Source organism: Pleurodeles waltl, chromosome 4_1 (genome assembly GCF_031143425.1).
Source record: "Pleurodeles waltl isolate 20211129_DDA chromosome 4_1, aPleWal1.hap1.20221129, whole genome shotgun sequence".
Classification (NCBI taxonomy): domain Eukaryota; kingdom Metazoa; phylum Chordata; class Amphibia; order Caudata; family Salamandridae; genus Pleurodeles; species Pleurodeles waltl.
Window position 1 is genome coordinate 55,992,099 of NC_090442.1, and position 25,703 is coordinate 56,017,801.

Sequence of the window (25,703 nt, forward strand, 5' to 3'; positions counted from 1 at the left end):
GTCACTGACCTGGCCAGATTCCCTGTCCTCCCCAAAATCCTGGGGAGAAACGGGCAGAGTTCTGCGCCCTGCGCCCTCTTTCGCGTCCCTAACGCGCTCCCAACGCGCCCTACAGCCCTGGTCGGGCACAGCCCTGGTCGGGCTCATACCACTGGGGCCTCTGCCGAGGAAGAGCCCCGGAAGCCTAGGGCCAGGCCTATTGCACAGGCATCTTAGACCAGGCCATTCCGGGATTGCTGTGTTTCACGTCCTGCCCTTCAACACTCCTGGGAGGGCTTTCCCTGAGAACCCTCATGTCTCTGCCCTCCCAGGAGGCTGTGGTTCTATGCAAAATAGGGGGTGCACCACGGGCCGTCCCCTTTCCTCTCTCTCGCCAATATCTTTCACCAAAGCTGAGCCCTGCAGGTAAATGTATCTATCTGGCTGAGGGGCCAGGGAGGGCCTTTGCCTGCAGTCTTACAAGCCAGAGTGCAGAGAAGGCAGCAGCTCTGGGACCGGGACTCTGCTCAAAGACATATCTAACATGCCACAGTGGAGCTGAGATGGGCAAGACACGTGTCTCACAGGCTGGCAGCACACCAAGACAGTGGCAGGAAACTATGCTAACAAGGAAAGAGAAAAGTCACGTGTCTCGTGGCCTTCCCACCATTAGACAGTAGTCTGCGCAAGAAAACATCCAACAGTGACAGGACAACCAAGCAAATGACAAACGCCGTGCTGAATAAAGTCATCTTACATGACATTTCGTACAAAGGCCCAGATCATGGGGATGATCGCGCAGCAGAAGCAGCAAGTATCAGAGCCACCGAACCTGGGGTGAGTTACACGAGGAGAAAGGGCGACATGGGGACAGGGGCTATGGGCTCAGGGAACAGCTACCACAATGCAACCTCGGGTGTGGGGATGCCACTCATTGCGGGTACTGCCCTGGGATTTCCTTTTAGAAAGAATCGCTGGTTAAAGTGTAGTGCACAAAAAACCCAACTCCTCGATTACACTATTAGATAACATCCTTTAACTGCCCCACCCACCCTGTGTGAGTCTCACCCACTTCCCGCCTGCTCCCTCTAGTCTGAGAGTTGTATCTCCACAAAAAACACACAGTGGGGCTCAATGAGCTGCTCATGTCTGACATGGACACCTAAGCAGTGCTGGATTCACAACCTGAAAGCCTGCAAAGGAAAGTGTGCCCGGCAGAAGATAAGCTGCCTGGCAACTCAGAACCTTCTTCTAAGAGAAGTAAGACATGTCACAATGGAGTCTAAGCCTACCTGTCTTATGCCAGGACCTTAGAGCTGCAGGCAGGAGCACAAAGGTAAAAACATATATTGAGTCCCAACACGCTCACTGCGGTGGTTGGTCTCTGTGGCGCAATCGGTTAGCGCGTTCGGCTGTTAACCGAAAGGTTGGTGGTTCAAGCCCACCCAGGGACGTATGCTTTTGCCTACATCAAGTCCTGAATTAAAACACAGCTGTCAGGCTTTGCTCTTAGAGCTCTCGCTTTGCCTGTGTGACATGCTCTATCTCAACATTTCTATCTTCTCTCATCTCTTCACCTCTAGTCATTTCCACCAATAGGACTGGAAACGGGACACCAAGCCTTCTACTTTAACCACAGGCGTACTGAGGGCCAATAAAAGGCACAGAAGCATTTCTTGATCCGTGGCTGAGAACTGCATGCACAGGGACCTCGTGGTGCAACGGTAGCGCGTCTGACTCCAGATCAAAAGGTTGCGTGTTCAAATCACGTCGGGGTCACTCTTTGACATTTTTTTGCCCACCAAGTCTATATCGCTGACTTCTAAAGCAAAGCCAAAAGAAGGGCGCTTTGCATTGGCCGGGAATCGAACCCGGGCCTCCCGCGTGGCAGGCGAGAATTCTACCACTGAACCACCAATGCTTCACTTACATAGGCTGAGCAGAGAGCCCTGCCGTAGACAGTAGTGATGAGGCCCATGCATTCGCATGGGACACCTATGAACAAAGTTTGCATGGCAAGCCTTGGACTGCCAAACGTTCACATGCTGATGGCAGGAATCAGATGCAGGAGACTGAAACTATGAATGTTTCTGCTTTTGCTAAGGACAGTGGTTTGGGGCCAGTGTTGTGCTTGACAGAGCACGACATCAGCCTGCTCTCTGGCTGCTCCCGGGAGAAGTGGCTGACAGAAAGCACCCTCCAGACCACCAGCAATCTTGTGTTTCACAACATGCCACTGTCACTGGACTTTCCTTCTGGGAAAGCCTAGTCACTGACCTGGCCAGATTCCCTGTCCTCCCCAAAATCCTGGGGAGAAACGGGCAGAGTTCTGCGCCCTGCGCCCTCTTTCGCATCCCTAACGTGCTCCCAACGCGCCCTACAGCCCTGGTCGGGCACAGCCCTGGTCGGGCTCATACCACTGGGGCCTCTGCCGAGGAAGAGCCCCGGAAGCCTAGGGCCAGGCCTATTGCACAGGCATCTTAGACCAGGCCATTCCGGGATTGCTGTGTTTCACGTCCTGCCCTTCAACACTCCTGGGAGGGCTTTCCCTGAGAACCCTCATGTCTCTGCCCTCCCAGGAGGCTGTGGTTCTATGCAAAATAGGGGGTGCACCACGGGCCGTCCCCTTTCCTCTCTCTCGCCAATATCTTTCACCAAAGCTGAGCCCTGCAGGTAAATGTATCTATCTGGCTGAGGGGCCAGGGAGGGCCTTTGCCTGCAGTCTTACAAGCCAGAGTGCAGAGAAGGCAGCAGCTCTGGGACCGGGACTCTGCTCAAAGACATATCTAACATGCCACAGTGGAGCTGAGATGGGCAAGACACGTGTCTCACAGGCTGGCAGCACACCAAGACAGTGGCAGGAAACTATGCTAACAAGGAAAGAGAAAAGTCACGTGTCTCGTGGCCTTCCCACCATTAGACAGTAGTCTGCGCAAGAAAACATCCAACAGTGACAGGACAACCAAGCAAATGACAAACGCTGTGCTGAATAAAGTCATCTTACATGACATTTCCTACAAAGGCCCAGATCATGGGGATGATCGCGCAGAAGCAGCAAGTATCAGAGCCACCGAACCTGAGGTGAGTTACACGAGGAGAAAGGGCGACATGGGGACAGGGGCTAGGGGCTCAGGGAACAGCTACCACAATGCAACCTCGGGTGTGGGGATGCCACTCATTGCGGGTACTGCCCTGGGATTTCCTTTTAGAAAGAATCGCTGGTTAAAGTGTAGTGCACAAAAAACCCAACTCCTCGATTACACTATTAGATAACATCCTTTAACTGCCCCACCCACCCTGTGTGAGTCTCACCCACTTCCCGCCTGCTCCCTCTAGTCTGAGAGTTGTATCTCCACAAAAAACACACAGTGGGGCTCAATGAGCTGCTCATGTCTGACATGGACACCTAAGCAGTGCTGGATTCACAACCTGAAAGCCTGCAAAGGAAAGTGTGCCCGGCAGAAGATAAGCTGCCTGGCAACTCAGAACCTTCTTCTAAGAGAAGTAAGACATGTCACAATGGAGTCTAAGCCTACCTGTCTTATGCCAGGACATTAGAGCTGCAGGCAGGAGCACAAAGGTAAAAACATATATTGAGTCCCAACACGCTCACTGCGGTGGTTGGTCTCTGTGGCGCAATCGGTTAGCGCGTTCGGCTGTTAACCGAAAGGTTGGTGGTTCAAGCCCACCCAGGGACGTATGCTTTTGTCTACATCAAGTCCTGAATTAAAACACAGCTGTCTGGCTTTGCTCTTAGAGCTCTCGCTTTGCCTGCGTGACATGCTCTATCTCAACATTTCTATCTTCTCTCATCTCTTCACCTCTAGTCATTTCCACCAATAGGACTGGAAACGGGACACAAAGCCTTCTACTTTAACCACAGGCGTACTGAGGGCCAATAAAAGGCACAGAAGCATTTCTTGATCCGGGGCTGAGAACTGCATGCACAGGGACCTCGTGGCGCAACGGTAGCGCGTCTGACTCCAGATCAGACGGTTGCGTGTTCAAATCACGTCGGGGTCACTCTTTGACATTTTTTTCCCCACCAAGTCTATATCTCTGACTTCTAAAGCAAAGCCAAAAGAAGGGCGCTTTGCATTGGCCGGAATCGAACCCGGGCCTCCCGCGTGGCAGGCGAGAATTCTACCAGTGAACCACCAATGCTTCACTTACATAGGCTGAGCAGAGAGCCCTGCCGTAGACAGTAGTGATGAGGCCCATGCATTCGCATGGGACACCTATGAACAAAGTTTGCATGGCAAGCCTTGGACTGCCAAACGTTCACATGCTGATGGCAGGAATCAGATGCAGGAGACTGAAACTATGAATGTTTCTGCTTTTGCTAAGGACAGTGGTTTGGGGCCAGTGTTGTGCTTGACAGAGCACGACATCAGCCTGCTCTCTGGCTGCTCCCGGGAGAAGTGGCTGACAGAAAGCACCCTCCAGACCACCAGCAATCTTGTGTTTCACAACATGCCACTGTCACTGGACTTTCCTTCTGGGAAAGCCTAGTCACTGACCTGGCCAGATTCCCTGTCCTCCCCAAAATCCTGGGGAGAAACGGGCAGAGTTCTGCGCCCTGCGCCCTCTTTCGCGTCCCTAACGCGCTCCCAACGCGCCCTACAGCCCTGGCTCATACCACTGGGGCCTCTGCCGAGGAGGAGCCCCGGAAGCCTAGGGCCAGGCCTATTGCACAGGCATCTTAGACCAGGCCATTCCGGGATTGCTGTGTTTCACGTCCTGCCCTTCAACACTCCTGGGAGGGCTTTCCCTGAGAACCCTCATGTCTCTGCCCTCCCAGGAGGCTGTGGTTCTATGCAAAATAGGGGGTGCACCACGGGCCGTCCCCTTTCCTCTCTCTCGCCAATATCTTTCACCAAAGCTGAGCCCTGCAGGTAAATGTATCTATCTGGCTGAGGGGCCAGGGAGGGCCTTTGCCTGCAGTCTTACAAGCCAGAGTGCAGAGAAGGCAGCAGCTCTGGGACCGGGACTCTGCTCAAAGACATATCTAACATGCCACAGTGGAGCTGAGATGGGCAAGACACGTGTCTCACAGGCAGGCAGCACAACAAGACAATGGCAGGAAACTATGCTAACAAGGAAAGAGAAAAGTCACGTGTCTCGTGGCCTTCCCACCATTAGACAGTAGTCTGCGCAAGAAAACATCCAACAGTGACAGGACAACCAAGCAAATGACAAACGCTGTGCTGAATAAAGTCATCTTACATGACATTTCGTACAAAGGCCCAGATCATGGGGATGATCGCGCAGAAGCAGCAAGTATCAGAGCCACCGAACCTGAGGTGAGTTACACGAGGAGAAAGGGCGACATGGGGACAGGGGCTAGGGGCTCAGGGAACAGCTACCACAATGCAACCTCGGGTGTGGGGATGCCACTCATTGCGGGTACTGCCCTGGGATTTCCTTTTAGAAAGAATCGCTGGTTAAAGTGTAGTGCACAAAAAATCCAACTCCTCGATTACACTATTAGATAACATCCTTTAACTGCCCCACCCACCCTGTGTGAGTCTCACCCACTTCCCGCCTGCTCCCTCTAGTCTGAGAGTTGTATCTCCACAAAAAACACACAGTGGGGCTCAATGAGCTGCTCATGTCTGACATGGACACCTAAGCAGTGCTGGATTCACAACCTGAAAGCCTGCAAAGGAAAGTGTGCCCGGCAGAAGATAAGCTGCCTGGCAACTCAGAACCTTCTTCTAAGAGAAGTAAGACATGTCACAATGGAGTCTAAGCCTACCTGTCTTATGCCAGGACCTTAGAGCTGCAGGCAGGAGCACAAAGGTAAAAACATATATTGAGTCCCAACACGCTCACTGCGGTGGTTGGTCTCTGTGGCGCAATCGGTTAGCGTGTTCGGCTGTTAACCGAAAGGTTGGTGGTTCAAGCCCACCCAGGGATGTATGCTTTTGCCTACATCAAGTCCTGAATTAAAACACAGCTGTCTGGCTTTGCTCTTAGAGTTCTCGCTTTGCCTGAGTGACATGCTCTATCTCAACATTTCTATCTTCTCTCATCTCTTCACCTCTAGTCATTTCCACCAATAGGACTGGAAACGGGCCACCAAGCCTTCTACTTTAACCACAGGCGTAGTGAGGGCCAATAAAAGGCACAGAAGCATTTCTTGATCCGGGGCTGAGAACTGCATGCACAGGGACCTCGTGGCGCAACGGTAGCGCGTCTGACTCCAGATCAGAAGGTTGCGTGTTCAAATCACGTCGGGGTCACTCTTTGACATTTTTTTCCCCACCAAGTCTATATCTCTGACTTCTAAAGCAAAGCCAAAAGAAGGGCGCTTTGCATTGGCCGGGAATCGAACCCGGGCTTCCCGCGTGGCAGGCGAGAATTCTACCACTGAACCACCAATGCTTCACTTACATAGGCTGAGCAGAGAGCCCTGCCGTAGACAGTAGTGATGAGGCCCATGCATTCGCATGGGACACCTATGAACAAAGTTTGCATGGCAAGCCTTGGACTGCCAAACGTTCACATGCTGATGGCAGGAATCAGATGCAGGAGACTGAAACTATGAATGTTTCTGCTTTTGCTAAGGACAGTGGTTTGGGGCCAGTGTTGTGCTTGACAGAGCACGACATCAGCCTGCTCTCTGGCTGCTCCCAGGAGAAGTGGCTGACAGAAAGCACCCTCCAGACCACCAGCAATCTTGTGTTTCACAACATGCCACTGTCACTGGACTTTCCTTCTGGGAAAGCCTAGTCACTGACCTGGCCAGATTCCCTGTCCTCCCCAAAATCCTGGGGAGAAACGGGCAGAGTTCTGCGCCCTGCGCCCTCTTTCGCGTCCCTAACGCGCTCCCAACGCGCCCTACAGCCCTGGTCGGGCACAGCCCTGGTCGGGCTCATACCACTGGGGCCTCTGCCGAGGAAGAGCCCCGGAAGCCTAGGGCCAGGCCTATTGCACAGGCATCTTAGACCAGGCCATTCCGGGATTGCTGTGTTTCACGTCCTGCCCTTCAACACTCCTGGGAGGGCTTTCCCTGAGAACCCTCATGTCTCTGCCCTCCCAGGAGGCTGTGGTTCTATGCAAAATAGGGGGTGCACCACGGGCCGTCCCCTTTCCTCTCTCTCGCCAATATCTTTCACCAAAGCTGAGCCCTGCAGGTAAATGTATCTATCTGGCTGAGGGGCCAGGGAGGGCCTTTGCCTGCAGTCTTACAAGCCAGAGTGCAGAGAAGGCAGCAGCTCTGGGACCGGGACTCTGCTCAAAGACATATCTAACATGCCACAGTGGAGCTGAGATGGGCAAGACACGTGTCTCACAGGCAGGCAGCACAACAAGACAGTGGCAGGAAACTATGCTAACAAGTAAAGAGAAAAGTCACGTGTCTCGTGGCCTTCCCACCATTAGACAGTAGTCTGCGCAAGAAAACATCCAACAGTGACAGGACAACCAAGCAAATGACAAACGCCGTGCTGAATAAAGTCATCTTACATGACATTTCGTACAAAGGCCCAGATCATGGGGATGATCGCGCAGCAGAAGCAGCAAGTATCAGAGCCACCGAACCTGAGGTGAGTTACACGAGGAGAAAGGGCGACATGGGGACAGGGGCTATGGGCTCAGGGAACAGCTACCACAATGCAACCTCGGGTGTGGGGATGCCACTCATTGCGGGTACTGCCCTGGGATTTCCTTTTAGAAAGAATCGCTGGTTAAAGTGTAGTGCACAAAAAACCCAATTCCTCGATTACACTATTAGATAACATCCTTTAACTGCCCCACCCACCCTGTGTGAGTCTCACCCACTTCCCGCCTGCTCCCTCTAGTCTGAGAGTTGTATCTCCACAAAAAACACACAGTGGGGCTCAATGAGCTGCTCATGTCTGACATGGACACCTAAGCAGTGCTGGATTCACAACCTGAAAGCCTGCAAAGGAAAGTGTGCCCGGCAGAAGATAAGCTGCCTGGCAACTCAGAACCTTCTTCTAAGAGAAGTAAGACATGTCACAATGGAGTCTAAGCCTACCTGTCTTATGCCAGGACCTTAGAGCTGCAGGCAGGAGCACAAAGGTAAAAACATATATTGAGTCCCAACACGCTCACTGCGGTGGTTGGTCTCTGTGGCGCAATCGGTTAGTGCGCTCGGCTGTTAACCGAAAGGTTGGTGGTTCAAGCCCACCCAGGGACGTATGCTTTTGCCTACATCAAGTCCTGAATTAAAACACAGCTGTCTGGCTTTGCTCTTAGAGCTCTCGCTTTGCCTGCGTGACATGCTCTATCTCAACATTTCTATCTTCTCTCATCTCTTCACCTCTAGTTATTTCCACCAATAAGACTGGAAACGGGCCACCAAGCCTTCTACTTTAACCACAGGCGTACTGAGGGCCAATAAAAGGCACAGAAGCATTTCTTGATCCGGGGCTGAGAACTGCATGCACAGGGACCTCGTGGCGCAACGGTAGCGCGTCTGACTCCAGATCAGACGGTTGCGTGTTCAAATCACGTCGGGGTCACTCTTTGACATTTTTTTCCCCACCAAGTCTATATCTCTGACTTCTAAAGCAAAGCCAAAAGAAGGGCGCTTTGCATTGGCCGGGAATCGAACCCGGGCCTCCCGCGTGGCAGGCGAGAATTCTACCAGTGAACCACCAATGCTTCACTTACATAGGCTGAGCAGAGAGCCCTGCCGTAGACAGTAGTGATGAGGCCCATGCATTCGCATGGGACACCTATGAACAAAGTTTGCATGGCAAGCCTTGGACTGCCAAACGTTCACATGCTGATGGCAGGAATCAGATGCAGGAGACTGAAACTATGAATGTTTCTGCTTTTGCTAAGGACAGTGGTTTGGGGCCAGTGTTGTGCTTGACAGAGCACGACATCAGCCTGCTCTCTGGCTGCTCCCGGGAGAAGTGGCTGACAGAAAGCACCCTCCAGACCACCAGCAATCTTGTGTTTCACAACATGCCACTGTCACTGGACTTTCCTTCTGGGAAAGCCTAGTCACTGACCTGGCCAGATTCCCTGTCCTCCCCAAAATCCTGGGGAGAAACGGGCAGAGTTCTGCACCCTGCGCCCTCTTTCGAGTCCCTAACGCGCTCCCAACGCGCCCTACAGCCCTGGTCGGGCACAGACCTGGTCGGGCTCATACCACTGGGGCCTCTGCCGAGGAGGAGCCCCGGAAGCCTAGGGCCAGGCCTATTGCACAGGCATCTTAGACCAGGCCATTCCGGGATTGCTGTGTTTCACGTCCTGCCCTTCAACACTCCTGGGATGGCTTTCCCTGAGAACCCTCATGTCTCTGCCCTCCCAGGAGGCTGTGGTTCTATGCAAAATAGGGGGTGCACCACGGGCCGTCCCCTTTCCTCTCTCTCGCCAATATCTTTCACCAAAGCTGAGCCCTGCAGGTAAATGTATCTATCTGGCTGAGGGGCCAGGGAGGGCCTTTGCCTGCAGTCTTACAAGCCAGAGTGCAGAGAAGGCAGCAGCTCTGGGACCGGGACTCTGCTCAAAGACATATCTAACATGCCACAGTGGAGCTGAGATGGGCAAGACACGTGTCTCACAGGCAGGCAGCACAACAAGACAATGGCAGGAAACTATGCTAACAAGGAAAGAGAAAAGTCACGTGTCTCGTGGCCTTCCCACCATTAGACAGTAGTCTGCGCAAGAAAACATCCAACAGTGACAGGACAACCAAGCAAATGACAAACGCTGTGCTGAATAAAGTCATCTTACATGACATTTCGTACAAAGGCCCAGATCATGGGGATGATCGCGCAGAAGCAGCAAGTATCAGAGCCACCGAACCTGAGGTGAGTTACACGAGGAGAAAGGGCGACATGGGGACAGGGGCTAGGGGCTCAGGGAACAGCTACCACAATGCAACCTCGGGTGTGGGGATGCCACTCATTGCGGGTACTGCCCTGGGATTTCCTTTTAGAAAGAATCGCTGGTTAAAGTGTAGTGCACAAAAAACCCAACTCCTCGATTACACTATTAGATAACATCCTTTAACTGCCCCACCCACCCTGTGTGAGTCTCACCCACTTCCCGCCTGCTCCCTCTAGTCTGAGAGTTGTATCTCCACAAAAAACACACAGTGGGGCTCAATGAGCTGCTCATGTCTGACATGGACACCTAAGCAGTGCTGGATTCACAACCTGAAAGCCTGCAAAGGAAAGTGTGCCCGGCAGAAGATAAGCTGCCTGGCAACTCAGAACCTTCTTCTAAGAGAAGTAAGACATGTCACAATGGAGTCTAAGCCTACCTGTCTTATGCCAGGACCTTAGAGCTGCAGGCAGGAGCACAAAGGTAAAAACATATATTGAGTCCCAACACGCTCACTGCGGTGGTTGGTCTCTGTGGCGCAATCGGTTAGCGTGTTCGGCTGTTAACCGAAAGGTTGGTGGTTCAAGCCCACACAGGGACGTATGCTTTTGCCTACATCAAGTCCTGAACTAAAACACAGCTGTCTGGCTTTGCTCTTAGAGCTCTCGCTTTGCCTGAGTGACATGCTCTATCTCAACATTTCTATCTTCTCTCATCTCTTCACCTCTAGTCATTTCCACCAATAGGACTGGAAACGGGCCACCAAGCCTTCTACTTTAACCACAGGCGTACTGAGGGCCAATAAAAGGCACAGAAGCATTTCTTGATCCGGGGCTGAGAACTGCATGCACAGGGACCTCGTGGCGCAACGGTAGCGCGTCTGACTCCAGATCAGAAGGTTGCGTGTTCAAATCACGTCGGGGTCACTCTTTGACATTTTTTTCCCCACCAAGTCTATATCTCTGACTTCTAAAGCAAAGCCAAAAGAAGGGCGCTTTGCATTGGCCGGGAATCGAACCCGGGATTCCCGCGTGGCAGGCGAGAATTCTACCACTGAACCACCGATGCTTCACTTACATAGGCTGAGCAGAGAGCCCTGCCGTAGACAGTAGTGATGAGGCCCATGCATTCGCATGGGACACCTATGAACAAAGTTTGCATGGCAAGCCTTGGACTGCCAAACGTTCACATGCTGATGGCAGGAATCAGATGCAGGAGACTGAAACTATGAATGTTTCTGCTTTTGCTAAGGACAGTGGTTTGGGGCCAGTGTTGTGCTTGACAGAGCACGACATCAGCCTGCTCTCTGGCTGCTCCCGGGAGAAGTGGCTGACAGAAAGCACCCTCCAGACCACCAGCAATCTTGTGTTTCACAACATGCCACTGTCACTGGACTTTCCTTCTGGGAAAGCCTAGTCACTGACCTGGCCAGATTCCCTGTCCTCCCCAAAATCCTGGGGAGAAACGGGCAGAGTTCTGCGCCCTGCGCCCTCTTTCGCGTCCCTAACGCGCTCCCAACGCGCCCTACAGCCCTGGTCGGGCACAGCCCTGGTCGGGCTCATACCACTGGGGCCTCTGCCGAGGAAGAGCCCCGGAAGCCTAGGGCCAGGCCTATTGCACAGGCATCTTAGACCAGGCCATTCCGGGATTGCTGTGTTTCACGTCCTGCCCTTCAACACTCCTGGGAGGGCTTTCCCTGAGAACCCTCATGTCTCTGCCCTCCCAGGAGGCTGTGGTTCTATGCAAAATAGGGGGTGCACCACGGGCCGTCCCCTTTCCTCTCTCTCGCCAATATCTTTCACCAAAGCTGAGCCCTGCAGGTAAATGTATCTATCTGGCTGAGGGGCCAGGGAGGGCCTTTGCCTGCAGTCTTACAAGCCAGAGTGCAGAGAAGGCAGCAGCTCTGGGACCGGGACTCTGCTCAAAGACATATCTAACATGCCACAGTGGAGCTGAGATGGGCAAGACACGTGTCTCACAGGCAGGCAGCACAACAAGACAGTGGCAGGAAACTATGCTAACAAGGAAAGAGAAAAGTCACGTGTCTCGTGGCCTTCCCACCATTAGACAGTAGTCTGCGCAAGAAAACATCCAACAGTGACAGGACAACCAAGCAAATGACAAACGCTGTGCTGAATAAAGTCATCTTACATGACATTTCGTACAAAGGCCCAGATCATGGGGATGATCGCGCAGAAGCAGCAAGTATCAGAGTCACCGAACCTGAGGTGAGTTACACGAGGAGAAAGGGCGACATGGGGACAGGGGCTAGGGGCTCAGGGAACAGCTACCACAATGCAACCTCGGGTGTGGGGATGCCACTCATTGCGGGTACTGCCCTGGGATTTCCTTTTAGAAAGAATCGCTGGTTAAAGTGTAGTGCACAAAAAACCCAACTCCTCGATTACACTATTAGATAACATCCTTTAACTGCCCCACCCACCCTGTGTGAGTCTCACCCACTTCCTGCCTGCTCCCTCTAGTCTGAGAGTTGTATCTCCACAAAAAACACACAGTGGGGCTCAATGAGCTGCTCATGTCTGACATGGACACCTAAGCAGTGCTGGATTCACAACCTGAAAGCCTGCAAAGGAAAGTGTGCCCGGCAGAAGATAAGCTGCCTGGCAACTCAGAACCTTCTTCTAAGAGAAGTAAGACATGTCACAATGGAGTCTAAGCCTACCTGTCTTATGCCAGGACCTTAGAGCTGCAGGCAGGAGCACAAAGGTAAAAACATATATTGAGTCCCAACACGCTCACTGCGGTGGTTGGTCTCTGTGGCGCAATCGGTTAGCGCGTTAGGCTGTTAACCGAAAAGTTGGTGGTTCAAGCCCACCCAGGGACGTATGCTTTTGTCTACATCAAGTCCTGAATTAAAACACAGCTGTCTGGCTTTGCTCTTAGAGCTCTCGCTTTGCCTGCATGACATGCTCTATCTCAACATTTCTATCTTCTCTCATCTCTTCACCTCTAGTCATTTCCACCAATAGGACTGGAAACGGGACACAAAGCCCTTTAACCACAGGCGTACTGAGGGCCAATAAAAGGCACAGAAGCATTTCTTGATCCGGGGCTGAGAACTGCATGCACAGGGACCTTGTGGCGCAACGGTAGCGCGTCTGACTCCAGATCAGACGGTTGCGTGTTCAAATCACGTCGGGGTCACTCTTTGACATTTTTTTCCCCACCAAGTCTATATCTCTGACTTCTAAAGCAAAGCCAAAAGAAGGGCGCTTTGCATTGCCCGGAATCGAACCCGGGCCTCCCGCGTGGCAGGCGAGAATTCTACCAGTGAACCACCAATGCTTCACTTACATAGGCTGAGCAGAGAGCCCTGCCGTAGACAGTAGTGATGAGGCTCCTGCATTCGCATGGGACACCTATGAACAAAGTTTGCATGGCAAGCCTTGGACTGCCAAACGTTCACATGCTGATGGCAGGAATCAGATGCAGGAGACTGAAACTATGAATGTTTCTGCTTTTGCTAAGGACAGTGGTTTGGGGCCAGTGTTGTGCTTGACAGAGCACGACATCAGCCTGCTCTCTCGCTGCTCCCGGGAGAAGTGGCTGACAGAAAGCACCCTCCAGACCACCAGCAATCTTGTGTTTCACAACATGCCACTGTCACTGGACTTTCCTTCTGGGAAAGCCTAGTCACTGACCTGGCCAGATTCCCTGTCCTCCCCAAAATCCTGGGGAGAAACGGGCAGAGTTCTGCGCCCTGCGCCCTCTTTCGCTTCCCTAACGCGCTCCCAACGCGCCCTGCAGCCCTGGTCGGGCACAGCCCTGGTCGGGCTCATACCACTGGGGCCTCTGCCGAGGAAGAGCCACGGAAGCCTAGGGCCAGGCCTATTGCACAGGCATCTTAGACCAGGCCATTCCGGGATTGCTGTGTTTCACGTCCTGCCCTTCAACACTCCTGGGAGGGCTTTCCCTGAGAACCCTCATTTCTCTGCCCTCCCAGGAGGCTGTGGTTCTATGCAAAATAGGGGGTGCACCACGGGCCGTCCCCTTTCCTCTCTCTCGCCAATATCTTTCACCAAAGCTGAGCCCTGCAGGTAAATGTATCTATCTGGCTGAGGGGCCAGGGAGGGCCTTTGCCTGCAGTCTTACAAGCCAGAGTGCAGAGAAGGCAGCAGCTCTGGGACCGGGACTCTGCTCAAAGACATATCTAACATGCCACAGTGGAGCTGAGATGGGCAAGACACGTGTCTCACAGGCTGGCAGCACACCAAGACAGTGGCAGGAAACTATGCTAACAAGGAAAGAGAAAAGTCACGTGTCTCGTGGCCTTCCCACCATTAGACAGTAGTCTGCGCAAGAAAACATCCAACAGTGACAGGACAACCAAGCAAATGACAAACGCTGTGCTGAATAAAGTCATCTTACATGACATTTCCTACAAAGGCCCAGATCATGGGGATGATCGCGCAGAAGCAGCAAGTATCAGAGCCACCGAACCTGAGGTGAGTTACACGAGGAGAAAGGGCGACATGGGGACAGGGGCTAGGGGCTCAGGGAACAGCTACCACAATGCAACCTTGGGTGTGGGGATGCCACTCATTGCGGGTACTGCCCTGGGATTTCCTTTTAGAAAGAATCGCTGGTTAAAGTGTAGTGCACAAAAAACCCAACTCCTCGATTACACTATTAGATAACATCCTTTAACTGCCCCACCCACCCTGTGTGAGTCTCACCCACTTCCCGCCTGCTCCCTCTAGTCTGAGAGTTGTATCTCCACAAAAAACACACAGTGGGGCTCAATGAGCTGCTCATGTCTGACATGGACACTTAAGCAGTGCTGGATTCACAACCTGAAAGCCTGCAAAGGAAAGTGTGCCCGGCAGAAGGTAAGCTGCCTGGCAACTCAGAACCTTCTTCTAAGAGAAGTAAGACATGTCACAATGGAGTCTAAGCCTACCTGTCTTATGCCAGGACCTTAGAGCTGCAGGCAGGAGCACAAAGGTAAAAACATATATTGAGTCCCAACACACTCACTACGGTGGTTGGTCTCTGTGGCGCAATCGGTTAGCGCGTTCGGCTGTTAACTGAAAGGTTGGTGGTTCAAGCCCACCCAGGGTCGTATGCTTTTGCCTACATCAAGTCCTGAATTAAAACACAGCTGTCTGGCTTTGCTCTTAGAGCTCTCGCTTTGCCTGCGTGACATGCTCTATCTCAACATTTCTATCTTCTCTCATCTCTTCACCTCTAGTCATTTCCACCAATAGGACTGGAAACGGGACACCAAGCCTTCTACTTTAACCACAGGCGTACTGAGGGCCAATAAAAGGCACAGAAGCATTTCTTGATCCGGGGCTGAGAACTGCATGCACAGGGACCTCGTGGCGCAACGGTAGCGCGTCTGACTCCAGATCAGAAGGTTGCGTGTTCAAATCACGTCGGGGTCACTCTTTGACATATTTTTCCCCACCAAGTCTATATCTCTGACTTCTAAAGCAAAGCCAAAAGAAGGGCGCTTTGCATTGGCCGGAATCGAACCCGGGCCTCCCACGTGGCAGGCGAGAATTCTACCACTGAACCACCAATGCTTCACTTACATAAGCTGAGCAGAGAGCCCTGCCGTAGACAGTAGTGATGAGGCCCATGCATTCGCATGGGACACCTATGAACAAAGTTTGCATGGCAAGCCTTGGACTGCCAAACGTTCACATGCTGATGGCAGGAATCAGATGCAGGAGACTGAAACTATGAATGTTTCTGCTTTTGCTAAGGACAGTGGTTTGGGGCCAGTGTTGTGCTTGACAGAGCACGACATCAGCCTGCTATCTGGCTGCTCCCGGGAGAAGTGGCTGACAGAAAGCACCCTCCAGACCACCAGCAATCTTGTGTTTCACAACATGCCACTGTCACTGGACTTTCCTTCTGGGAAAGCCTAGTCACTGACCTGGCCAGATTCCCTGTCCTCCCCAAAATCCTGGGGAGAAACAGGCAGAGTTCTGCGCCGTGCGCCCTCTTTCGCGTCCCTAACGCGCTCCAAACGCGCCCTACAGCCCTGGTCGGGCACAGCCCTGGTCGGGCTCATACCACTGGGGCCTCTGCCGAGGAAGAGCCCCGGAAGCCTAGGGCCAGGCATATTGCACAGGCATCTTAGACCAGGCCATTCCGGGATTGCTGTGTTTCACGTCCTGCCCTTCAACACTCCTGGGAGGGCTTTCCCTGAGAACCCTCATGTCTCTGCCCTCCCAGGAGGCTGTGGTTCTATGCAAAATAGGGGGTGCACCACGGGCCGTCCCCTTTCCTCTCTCTCGCCAATATCTTTCACCAAAGCTGAGCCCTGCAGGTAAATGTATCTATCTGGCTGAGGGGCCAGGGAGGGCCTTTGCCTGCAGTCTTACAAGCCAGAGTGCAGAGAAGGCAGCAGCTCTGGGACCGGGACTCTGCTCAAAGACATATCTAACATGCCACAGTGGAGCTGAGATGGGCAAGACACGTGTCTCACAGGCAGGCAGCACACCAAGACAGTGGCAGGAAACTATGCTAACAAGGAAAGAGAAAAGTCACGTGTCTCGTGGCCTTCCCACCATTAGACAGTAGTCTGCGCAAGAAAACATCCAACAGTGACAGGACAACCAAGCAAATGACAAACGCTGTGCTGAATAAAGTCATCTTACATGACATTTCGTACAAAGGCCCAGATCATGGGGATGATCGCGCAGAAGCAGCAAGTATCCGAGCCACCGAACCTGAGGTGAGTTACACGAGGAGAAAGGGCGACATGGGGACAGGGGCTAGGGGCTCAGGGAACAGCTACCACAATGCAACCTCGGGTGTGGGGATGCCACTCATTGCGGGTACTGCCCTGGGATTTCCTTTTAGAAAGAATCGCTGGTTAAAGTGTAGTGCACAAAAAACCCAACTCCTCGATTACACTATTAGATAACATCCTTTAACTGCCCCACCCACCCTGTGTGAGTCTCACCCACTTCCCGCCTGCTCCCTCTAGTCTGAGAGTTGTATCTCCACAAAAAAAACACAGTGGGGCTCAATGAGCTGCTCATGTCTGACATGGACACCTAAGCAGTGCTGGATTCACAACCTGAAAGCCTGCAAAGGAAAGTGTGCCCGGCAGAAGATAAGCTGCCTGGCAACTCAGAACCTTCTTCTAAGAGAAGTAAGACATGTCACAATGGAGTCTAAGCCTACCTGTCTTATGCCAGGACCTTAGAGCTGCAGGCAGGAGCACAAAGGTAAAAACATATATTGAGTCCCAACACGCTCACTGCGGTGGTTGGTCTCTGTGGCGCAATCCGTTAGCGCGTTCGGCTGTTAACCGAAAGGTTGGTGGTTCAAGTCCACCCAGGGACGTATGCTTTTGCCCACATCAAGTCCTGAATTAAAACACAGCTGTCTGGCTTTGCTCTTAGAGCTCTCGCTTTGCCTGAGTGACATGCTCTATCTCAACATTTCTATCTTCTCTCATCTCTTCACCTCTAGTCATTTCCACCAATAGGACTGGAAACGGGCCACCAAGCCTTCTACTTTAACCACAGGCGTACTGAGGGCCAATCAAAGGCCCAGAAGCATTTCTTGATCCGGGGCTGAGAACTGCACGCACAGGGACCTCGTGGCGCAACGGTAGCGCGTCTGACTCCAGATCAGAAGGTTGCGTGTTCAAATCACGTCGGGGTCACTCTTTGACATTTTTTTCCCCAACAAGTCTATATCTCTGACTTCTAAAGCAAAGCCAAAAGAAGGGCGCTTGCATTGGCCGGGAATCGAACCCGGGCCTCCCGCGTGGCAGGCGAGAATTCTACCACTGAACCACCAATGCTTCACTTACATAGGCTGAGCAGAGAGCCCTGCCGTAGACAGTAGTGATGAGGCCCATGCATTCGCATGGGACACCTATGAACAAAGTTTGCATGGCAAGCCTTGGACTGCCAAACGTTCACATGCTGATGGCAGGAATCAGATGCAGGAGACTGAAACTATGAATGTTTCTGCTTTTGCTAAGGACAGTGGTTTGGGGCCAGTGTTGTGCTTGACAGAGCACGACATCAGCCTGCTCTCTGGCTGCTCCCGGGAGAAGTGGCTGACAGAAAGCACCCTCCAGACCACCAGCAATCTTGTGTTTCACAACATGCCACTGTCACTGGACTTTCCTTCTGGGAAAGCCTAGTCACTGACCTGGCCAGATTCCCTGTCCTCCCCAAAATCCTGGGGAGAAACGGGCAGAGTTCTGCGCCCTGCGCCCTCTTTCGCGTCCCTAACGCGCTCCCAACGCGCCCTACAGCCCTGGTCGGGCTCATACCACTGGGGCCTCTGCCGAGGAAGAGCCCCGGAAGCCTAGGGCCAGGCCTATTGCACAGGCATCTTAGACCAGGCCATTCCGGGATTGCTGTGTTTCACGTCCTGCCCTTCAACACTCCTGGGAGGGCTTTCCCTGAGAACCCTCATGTCTCTGCCCTCCCAGGAGGCTGTGGTTCTATGCAAAATAGGGGGTGCACCACGGGCCGTCCCCTTTCCTCTCTCTCGCCAATATCTTTCACCAAAGCTGAGCCCTGCAGGTAAATGTATCTATCTGGCTGAGGGTCCAGGGAGGGCCTTTGCCTGCAGTCTTACAAGCCAGAGTGCAGAGAAGGCAGCAGCTCTGGGACCGGGACTCTGCTCAAAAACATATCTAACATGCCACAGTGGAGCTGAGATGGGCAAGACACGTGTCTCACAGGCAGGCAGCACAACAAGACAGTGGCAGGAAACTATGCTAACAAGGAAAGAGAAAAGTCACGTGTCTCGTGGCCTTCCCACCATTAGACAGTAGTCTGCGCAAGAAAACATCCAACAGTGACAGGACAACCAAGCAAATGACAAACGCTGTGCTGAATAAAGTCATCTTACATGACATTTCGTACAAAGGCCCAGATCATGGGGATGATCGCGCAGAAGCAGCAAGTATCAGAGCCACCGAACCTGAGGTGAGTTACACGAGGAGAAAGGGCGACATGGGGACAGGGGCTAGGGGCTCAGGGAACAGCTACCACAATGCAACCTCGGGTGTGGGGATGCCACTCATTGCGGGTACTGCCCTGGGATTTCCTTTTAGAAAGAATCGCTGGTTAAAGTGTAGTGCACAAAAAACCCAACTCCTCGATTACACTATTAGATAACATCCTTTAACTGCCCCACCCACCCTGTGTGAGTCTCACCCACTTCCTGCCTGCTCCCTCTAGTCTGAGAGTTGTATCTCCACAAAAAACACACAGTGGGGCTCAATGAGCTGCTCATGTCTGACATGGACACCTAAGCAGTGCTGGATTCACAACCTGAAAGCCTGCAAAGGAAAGTGTGCCCGGCAGAAGATAAGCTGCCTGGCAACTCAGAACCTTCTTCTAAGAGAAGTAAGACATGTCACAATGGAGTCTAAGCCTACCTGTCTTATGCCAGGACCTTAGAGCTGCAGGCAGGAGCACAAAGGTAAAAACATATATTGAGTCCCAACACACTCACTGCGGTGGTTGGTCTCTGTGGCGCAATCGGTTAGCGCGTTCGGCTGTTAACCGAAAAGTTGGTGGTTCAAGCCCACCCAAGGACGTATGCTTTTGCCTACATCAAGTCCTGAATTAAAACACAGCTGTCTGGCTTTGCTCTTAGAGCTCTCGCTTTGCCTGCGTGACATGCTCTATCTCAACATTTCTATCTTCTCTCATCTCTTCACCTCTAGTCATTTCCACCAATAGGACTGGAAACGGGACACCAAGCCTTCTACTTTAACCACAGGCGTACTGAGGGCCAATAAAAGGCACAGAAGCATTTCTTGATCCGGGGCTGAGAACTGCATGCACAGGGACCTCGTGGCGCAACGGTAGCGCGTCTGACTCCAGATCAGAAGGTTGCGTGTTCAAATCACGTCGGGGTCACTCTTTGACATTTTTTTCCCCACCAAGTCTATATCTCTGACTTCTAAAGCAAAGCCAAAAGAAGGGCGCTTTGCATTGGCCGGGAATCGAACCCGGGCCTCCCGCGTGGCAGGTGAGAATTCTACCACTGAACCACCAATGCTTCACTTACATAGGCTGAGCAGAGAGCCCTGCCGTAGACAGTAGTGATGAGGCCCATGCATTCGCATGGGACACCTATGAACAAAGTTTGCATGGCAAGCCTTGGACTGCCAAACGTTCACATGCTGATGGCAGGAATCAGATGCAGGAGACTGAAACTATGAATGTTTCTGCTTTTGCTAAGGACAGTGGTTTGGGGCCAGTGTTGTGCTTGACAGAGCACGACATCAGCCTGCTCTCTGGCTGCTCCCGGGAGAAGTGGCTGACAGAAAGCACCCTCCAGACCACCAGCAATCTTGTGTTTCACAACATGCCACTGTCACTGGACTTTCCTTCTGGGAAAGCCTAGTCACTGACCTGGCCAGATTCCCTGTCCTCCCCAAAATCCTGGGGAGAAACGGGCAGAGTTCTGCGCCCTGCGCCCTCTTTCGCGTCCCTAACGCGCTCCCAACGCGCCCTACAGCCCTGGTCGGGCACAGCCCTGGTCGGGCTCATACCACTGGGGCCTCTGCCGAGGAAGAGCCCCGGAAGCCTAGGGCCAGGCCTATTGCACAGGCATCTTAGACCAGGCCATTCCGGGATTGCTGTGTTTCACGTCCTGCCCTTCAACACTCCTGGGAGGGCTTTCCCTGAGAACCCTCATGTCTCTGCCCTCCCAGGAGGCTGTGGTTCTATGCAAAATAGGGGGTGCACCACGGGCCGTCCCCTTTCCTCTCTCTCGCCAATATCTTTCACCAAAGCTGAGCCCTGCAGGTAAATGTATCTATCTGGCTGAGGGGCCAGGGAGGGCCTTTGCCTGCAGTCTTACAAGCCAGAGTGCAGAGAAGGCAGCAGCTCTGGGACCGGGACTCTGCTCAAAGACATATCTAACATGCCACAGTGGAGCTGAGATGGGCAAGACACGTGTCTCACAGGCAGGCAGCACAACAAGACAGTGGCAGGAAACTATGCTAACAAGGAAAGAGAAAAGTCACGTGTCTCGTGGCCTTCCCACCATTAGACAGTAGTCTGCGCAAGAAAACATCCAACAGTGACAGGACAACCAAGCAAATGACAAACGCTGTGCTGAATAAAGTCATCTTACATGACATTTCGTACAAAGGCCCAGATCATGGGGATGATCGCGCAGAAGCAGCAAGTATCAGAGCCACCGAACCTGAGGTGAGTTACACGAGGAGAAAGGGCGACATGGGGACAGGGGCTAGGGGCTCAGGGAACAGCTACCACAATGCAACCTCGGGTGTGGGGATGCCACTCATTGCGGGTACTGCCCTGGGATTTCCTTTTAGAAAGAATCGCTGGTTAAAGTGTAGTGCACAAAAAACCCAACTCCTCGATTACACTATTAGATAACATCCTTTAACTGCCCCACCCAGCCTGTGTGAGTCTCACACACTTCCCGCCTGCTCCCTCTAGTCTGAGAGTTGTATCTCCACAAAAAACACACAGTGGGGCTCAATGAGCTGCTCATGTCTGACATGGACACCTAAGCAGTGCTGGATTCACAACCTGAAAGCCTGCAAAGGAAAGTGTGCCCGGCAGAAGATAAGCTGCCTGGCAACTCAGAACCTTCTTCTAAGAGAAGTAAGACATGTCACAATGGAGTCTAAGCCTACCTGTCTTATGCCAGGACCTTAGAGCTGCAGGCAGGAGCACAAAGGTAAAAACATATATTGAGTCCCAACACGCTCACTGCGGTGGTTGGTCTCTGTGGCGCAATCCGTTAGCGCGTTCGGCTGTTAACCGAAAGGTTGGTGGTTCAAGTCCACCCAGGGACTTTTGCCTACATCAAGTCCTGAATTAAAACACAGCTGTCTGGCTTTGCTCTTAGAGCTCTCGCTTTGCCTGAGTGACATGCTCTATCTCAACATTTCTATCTTCTCTCATCTCTTCACCTCTAGTCATTTCCACCAATAGGACTGGAAACGGGCCACCAAGCCTTCTACTTTAACCACAGGCGTACTGAGGGCCAATAAAAGGCACAGAAGCATTTCTTGATCCGGGGCTGAGAACTGCACGCACAGGGACCTCGTGGCGCAACGGTAGCGCGTCTGACTCCAGATCAGAAGGTTGCGTGTTCAAATCACGTCGGGGTCACTCTTTGACATTTTTTTCCCCACCAAGTCTGTATCTCTGACTTATAAAGCAAAGCCAAAAGAAGGGTGCTTTGCATTGGCCAGGAATCGAACCCGGGCCTCCCGCGTGGCAGGCGAGAATTCTACCACTGAACCACCAATGCTTCACTTACATAGGCTGAGCAGAGAGCCCTGCCGTAGACAGTAGTGATGAGGCCCATGCATTCGCATGGGACACCTATGAACAAAGTTTGCATGGCAAGCCTTGGACTGCCAAACGTTCACATGCTGATGGCAGGAATCAGATGCAGGAGACTGAAACTATGAATGTTTCTGCTTTTGCTAAGGACAGTGGTTTGGGGCCAGTGTTGTGCTTGACAGAGCACGACATCAGCCTGCTCTCTGGCTGCTCCCGGGAGAAGTGGCTGACAGAAAGCACCCTCCAGACCACCAGCAATCTTGTGTTTCACAACATGCCACTGTCACTGGACTTTCCTTCTGGGAAAGCCTAGTCACTGACCTGGCCAGATTCCCTGTCCTCCCCAAAATCCTGGGGAGAAACGGACAGAGTTCTGCGCCCTGCGCCCTCTTTCGCTTCCCTAACGTGCTCCCAACGCGCCCTACAGCCCTGGTCGGGCACAGCCCTGGTCGGGCTCATACCACTGGGGCCTCTGCCGAGGAAGAGCCCCGGAAGCCTAGGGCCAGGCCTATTGCACAGGCATCTTAGACCAGGCCATTCCGGGATTGCTGTGTTTCACGTCCTGCCCTTCAACACTCCTGGGAGGGCTTTCCCTGAGAACCCTCAAGTCTCTGCCCTCCCAGGAGGCTGTGGTTCTATGCAAAATAGGGGGTGCACCACGGGCCGTCCCCTTTCCTCTCTCTCGCCAATATCTTTCACCAAAGCTGAGCCCTGCAGGTAAATGTATCTATCTGGCTGAGGGGCCAGGGAGGGCCTTTGCCTGCAGTCTTACAAGCCAGAGTGCAGAGAAGGCAGCAGCTCTGGGACCGGGACTCTGCTCAAAGACATATCTAACATGCCACAGTGGAGCTGAGATGGGCAAGACACGTGTCTCACAGGCTGGCAGCACACCAAGACAGTGGCAGGAAACTATGCTAACAAGGAAAGAGAAAAGTCACGTGTCTCGTGGCCTTCCCACCATTAGACAGTAGTCTGCGCAAGAAAACATCCAACAGTGACAGGACAACCAAGCAAATGACAAACGCTGTGCTGAATAAAGTCATCTTACATGACATTTCGTACAAAGGCCCAGATCATGGGGATGATCGCGCAGCAGAAGCAGCAAGTATCAGAGCCACCGAACCTGGGGTGAGTTACACGAGGAGAAAGGGCGACATGGGGACAGGGGCTATGGGCTCAGGGAACAGCTACCACAATGCAACCTCGGGTGTGGGGATGCCACTCATTGCGGGTACTGCCCTGGGATTTCCTTTTAGAAAGAATCGCTGGTTAAAGTGTAGTGCACAAAAAACCCAACTCCTCGATTACACTATTAGATAACATCCTTTAACTGCCCCACCCACCCTGTGTGAGTCTCACCCACTTCCCGCCTGCTCCCTCTAGTCTGAGAGTTGTATCTCCACAAAAAACACACAGTGGGGCTCAATGAGCTGCTCATGTCTGACATGGACACCTAAGCAGTGCTGGATTCACAACCTGAAAGCCTGCAAAGGAAAGTGTGCCCGGCAGAAGATAAGCTGCCTGGCAACTCAGAACCTTCTTCTAAGAGAAGTAAGACATGTCACAATGGAGTCTAAGCCTACCTGTCTTATGCCAGGACCTTAGAGCTGCAGGCAGGAGCACAAAGGTAAAAACATATATTGAGTCCCAACACGCTCACTGCAGTGGTTGGTTTCTGTGGCGCAATCGGTTAGCGCGTTCGGCTGTTAACCGAAAGGTTGGTGGTTCAAGCCCACCCAGGGACGTATGCTTTTGCCTACATCAAGTCCTGAATTAAAACACAGCTGTCTGGCTTTGCTCTTAGAGCTCTCGCTTTGCCTGCGTGACATGCTCTATCTCAACATTTCTATCTTCTCTCATCTCTTCACCTCTAGTCATTTCCACCAATAGGACTGGAAACGGGACACCAAGCCTTCTACTTTAACCACAGGCGTACTGAGGGCCAATAAAAGGCACAGAAGCATTTCTTGATCCGGGGCTGAGAACTGCATGCACAGTGACCTCGTGGCGCAACGGTAGCGCGTCTGACTCCAGATCAGAAGGTTGCGTGTTCAAATCACGTCGGGATCACTCTTTGACATTTTTTTCCCCACCAAGTCTATATCTCTGACTTCTAAAGCAAAGCCAAAAGAAGGGCGCTTTGCATTGGCCGGGAATCGAACCCGGGCCTCCCGCGTGGCAGGCGAGAATTCTACCACTGAACCACCAATGCTTCACTTACATAGGTTGAGCAGAGAGCCCTGCCGTAGACAGTAGTGATGAGGCCCATGCATTCGCATGGGACACCTATGAACAAAGTTTGCATGGCAAGCCTTGGACTGCCAAACGTTCACATGCTGATGGCAGGAATCAGATGCAGGAGACTGAAACTATGAATGTTTCTGCTTTTGCTAAGGACAGTGGTTTGGGGCCAGTGTTGTGCTTGACAGAGCACGACATCAGCCTGCTCTCTGGCTGCTCCCGGGAGAAGTGGCTGACAGAAAGCACCCTCCAGACCACCAGCAATCTTGTGTTTCACAACATGCCACTGTCACTGGACTTTCCTTCTGGGAAAGCCTAGTCACTGACCTGGCCAGATTCCCTGTCCTCCCCAAAATCCTGGGGAGAAACGGGCAGAGTTCTGCGCCCTGCGCCCTCTTTCGCGTCCCTAACGCGCTCCCAACGCGCCCTACAGCCCTGGTCGGGTTCATACCACTGGGGCCACTGCCGAGGAAGAGCCCCGGAAGCCTAGGGCCAGGCCTATTGCACAGGCATCTTAGACCAGGCCATTCCGGGATTGCTGTGTTTCACGTCCTGCCCTTCAACACTCCTGGGAGGGCTTTCCCTGAGAACCCTCATGTCTCTGCCCTCCCAGGAGGCTGTGGTTCTATGCAAAATAGGGGGTGCACCACGGGCCGTCCCCTTTCCTCTCTCTCGCCAATATCTTTCACCAAAGCTGAGCCCTGCACGTAAATGTATCTATCTGGCTGAGGGGCCAGGGAGGGCCTTTGCCTGCAGTCTTACAAGCCAGAGTGCAGAGAAGGCAGCAGCTCTGGGACCGGGACTCTGCTCAAAGACATATCTAACATGCCACAGTGGAGCTGAGATGGGCAAGACATGTGTCTCACAGGCAGGCAGCACAACAAGACAGTGGCAGGAAACTATGCTAACAAGGAAAGAGAAAAGTCACGTGTCTCGTGGCCTTCCCACCATTAGACAGTAGTCTGCGCAAGAAAACATCCAACAGTGACAGGACAACCAAGCAAATGACAAACGCTGTGCTGAATAAAGTCATCTTACATGACATTTCGTACAAAGGCCCAGATCATGGGGATGATCGCGCAGAAGCAGCAAGTATCAGAGCCACCGAACCTGAGGTGAGTTACACGAGGAGAAAGGGCGACATGGGGACAGGGGCTAGGGGCTCAGGGAACAGCTACCACAATGCAACCTCGGGTGTGGGGATGCCACTCATTGCGGGTACTGCCCTGGGATTTCCTTTTAGAAAGAATCGCTGGTTAAAGTGTAGTGCACAAAAAACCCAACTCCTCGATTACACTATTAGATAACATCCTTTAACTGCCCCACCCAGCCTGTGTGAGTCTCACACACTTCCCGCCTGCTCCCTCTAGTCTGAGAGTT

At 52.7% G+C, this 25,703-nt stretch overlaps 11 non-coding genes across 11 annotated transcripts; 8 read left to right on the forward strand and 3 right to left on the reverse strand.

The window, feature by feature from the left end:
- The first annotated feature begins 1,359 nt into the window (after positions 1-1,359).
- Positions 1,360-1,433, forward strand: TRNAN-GUU (transfer RNA asparagine (anticodon GUU)). The gene has a single exon. It is a non-coding gene; the product is annotated as a tRNA-Asn (tRNA).
- Positions 1,434-1,829: 396 nt separating this feature from the next.
- TRNAG-GCC (transfer RNA glycine (anticodon GCC)) lies at positions 1,830-1,900 on the reverse strand. The gene has a single exon. It is a non-coding gene; the product is annotated as a tRNA-Gly (tRNA).
- A 1,703-nt stretch (positions 1,901-3,603) lies between these two features.
- On the forward strand, positions 3,604-3,677 carry TRNAN-GUU (transfer RNA asparagine (anticodon GUU)). Its single transcript has one exon. It is a non-coding gene; the product is annotated as a tRNA-Asn (tRNA).
- Positions 3,678-6,152: 2,475 nt separating this feature from the next.
- On the forward strand, positions 6,153-6,224 carry TRNAW-CCA (transfer RNA tryptophan (anticodon CCA)). The gene has a single exon. It is a non-coding gene; the product is annotated as a tRNA-Trp (tRNA).
- Positions 6,225-10,643: 4,419 nt separating this feature from the next.
- Positions 10,644-10,715, forward strand: TRNAW-CCA (transfer RNA tryptophan (anticodon CCA)). The gene has a single exon. It is a non-coding gene; the product is annotated as a tRNA-Trp (tRNA).
- A 4,410-nt stretch (positions 10,716-15,125) lies between these two features.
- TRNAW-CCA (transfer RNA tryptophan (anticodon CCA)) lies at positions 15,126-15,197 on the forward strand. The gene has a single exon. It is a non-coding gene; the product is annotated as a tRNA-Trp (tRNA).
- A 2,171-nt stretch (positions 15,198-17,368) lies between these two features.
- TRNAW-CCA (transfer RNA tryptophan (anticodon CCA)) lies at positions 17,369-17,440 on the forward strand. Its single transcript has one exon. It is a non-coding gene; the product is annotated as a tRNA-Trp (tRNA).
- A 70-nt stretch (positions 17,441-17,510) lies between these two features.
- TRNAG-GCC (transfer RNA glycine (anticodon GCC)) lies at positions 17,511-17,581 on the reverse strand. Its single transcript has one exon. It is a non-coding gene; the product is annotated as a tRNA-Gly (tRNA).
- Positions 17,582-19,595: 2,014 nt separating this feature from the next.
- On the forward strand, positions 19,596-19,667 carry TRNAW-CCA (transfer RNA tryptophan (anticodon CCA)). Its single transcript has one exon. It is a non-coding gene; the product is annotated as a tRNA-Trp (tRNA).
- Positions 19,668-21,833: 2,166 nt separating this feature from the next.
- TRNAW-CCA (transfer RNA tryptophan (anticodon CCA)) lies at positions 21,834-21,905 on the forward strand. The gene has a single exon. It is a non-coding gene; the product is annotated as a tRNA-Trp (tRNA).
- Positions 21,906-24,223: 2,318 nt separating this feature from the next.
- On the reverse strand, positions 24,224-24,294 carry TRNAG-GCC (transfer RNA glycine (anticodon GCC)). Its single transcript has one exon. It is a non-coding gene; the product is annotated as a tRNA-Gly (tRNA).
- Positions 24,295-25,703: the final 1,409 nt, after the last annotated feature.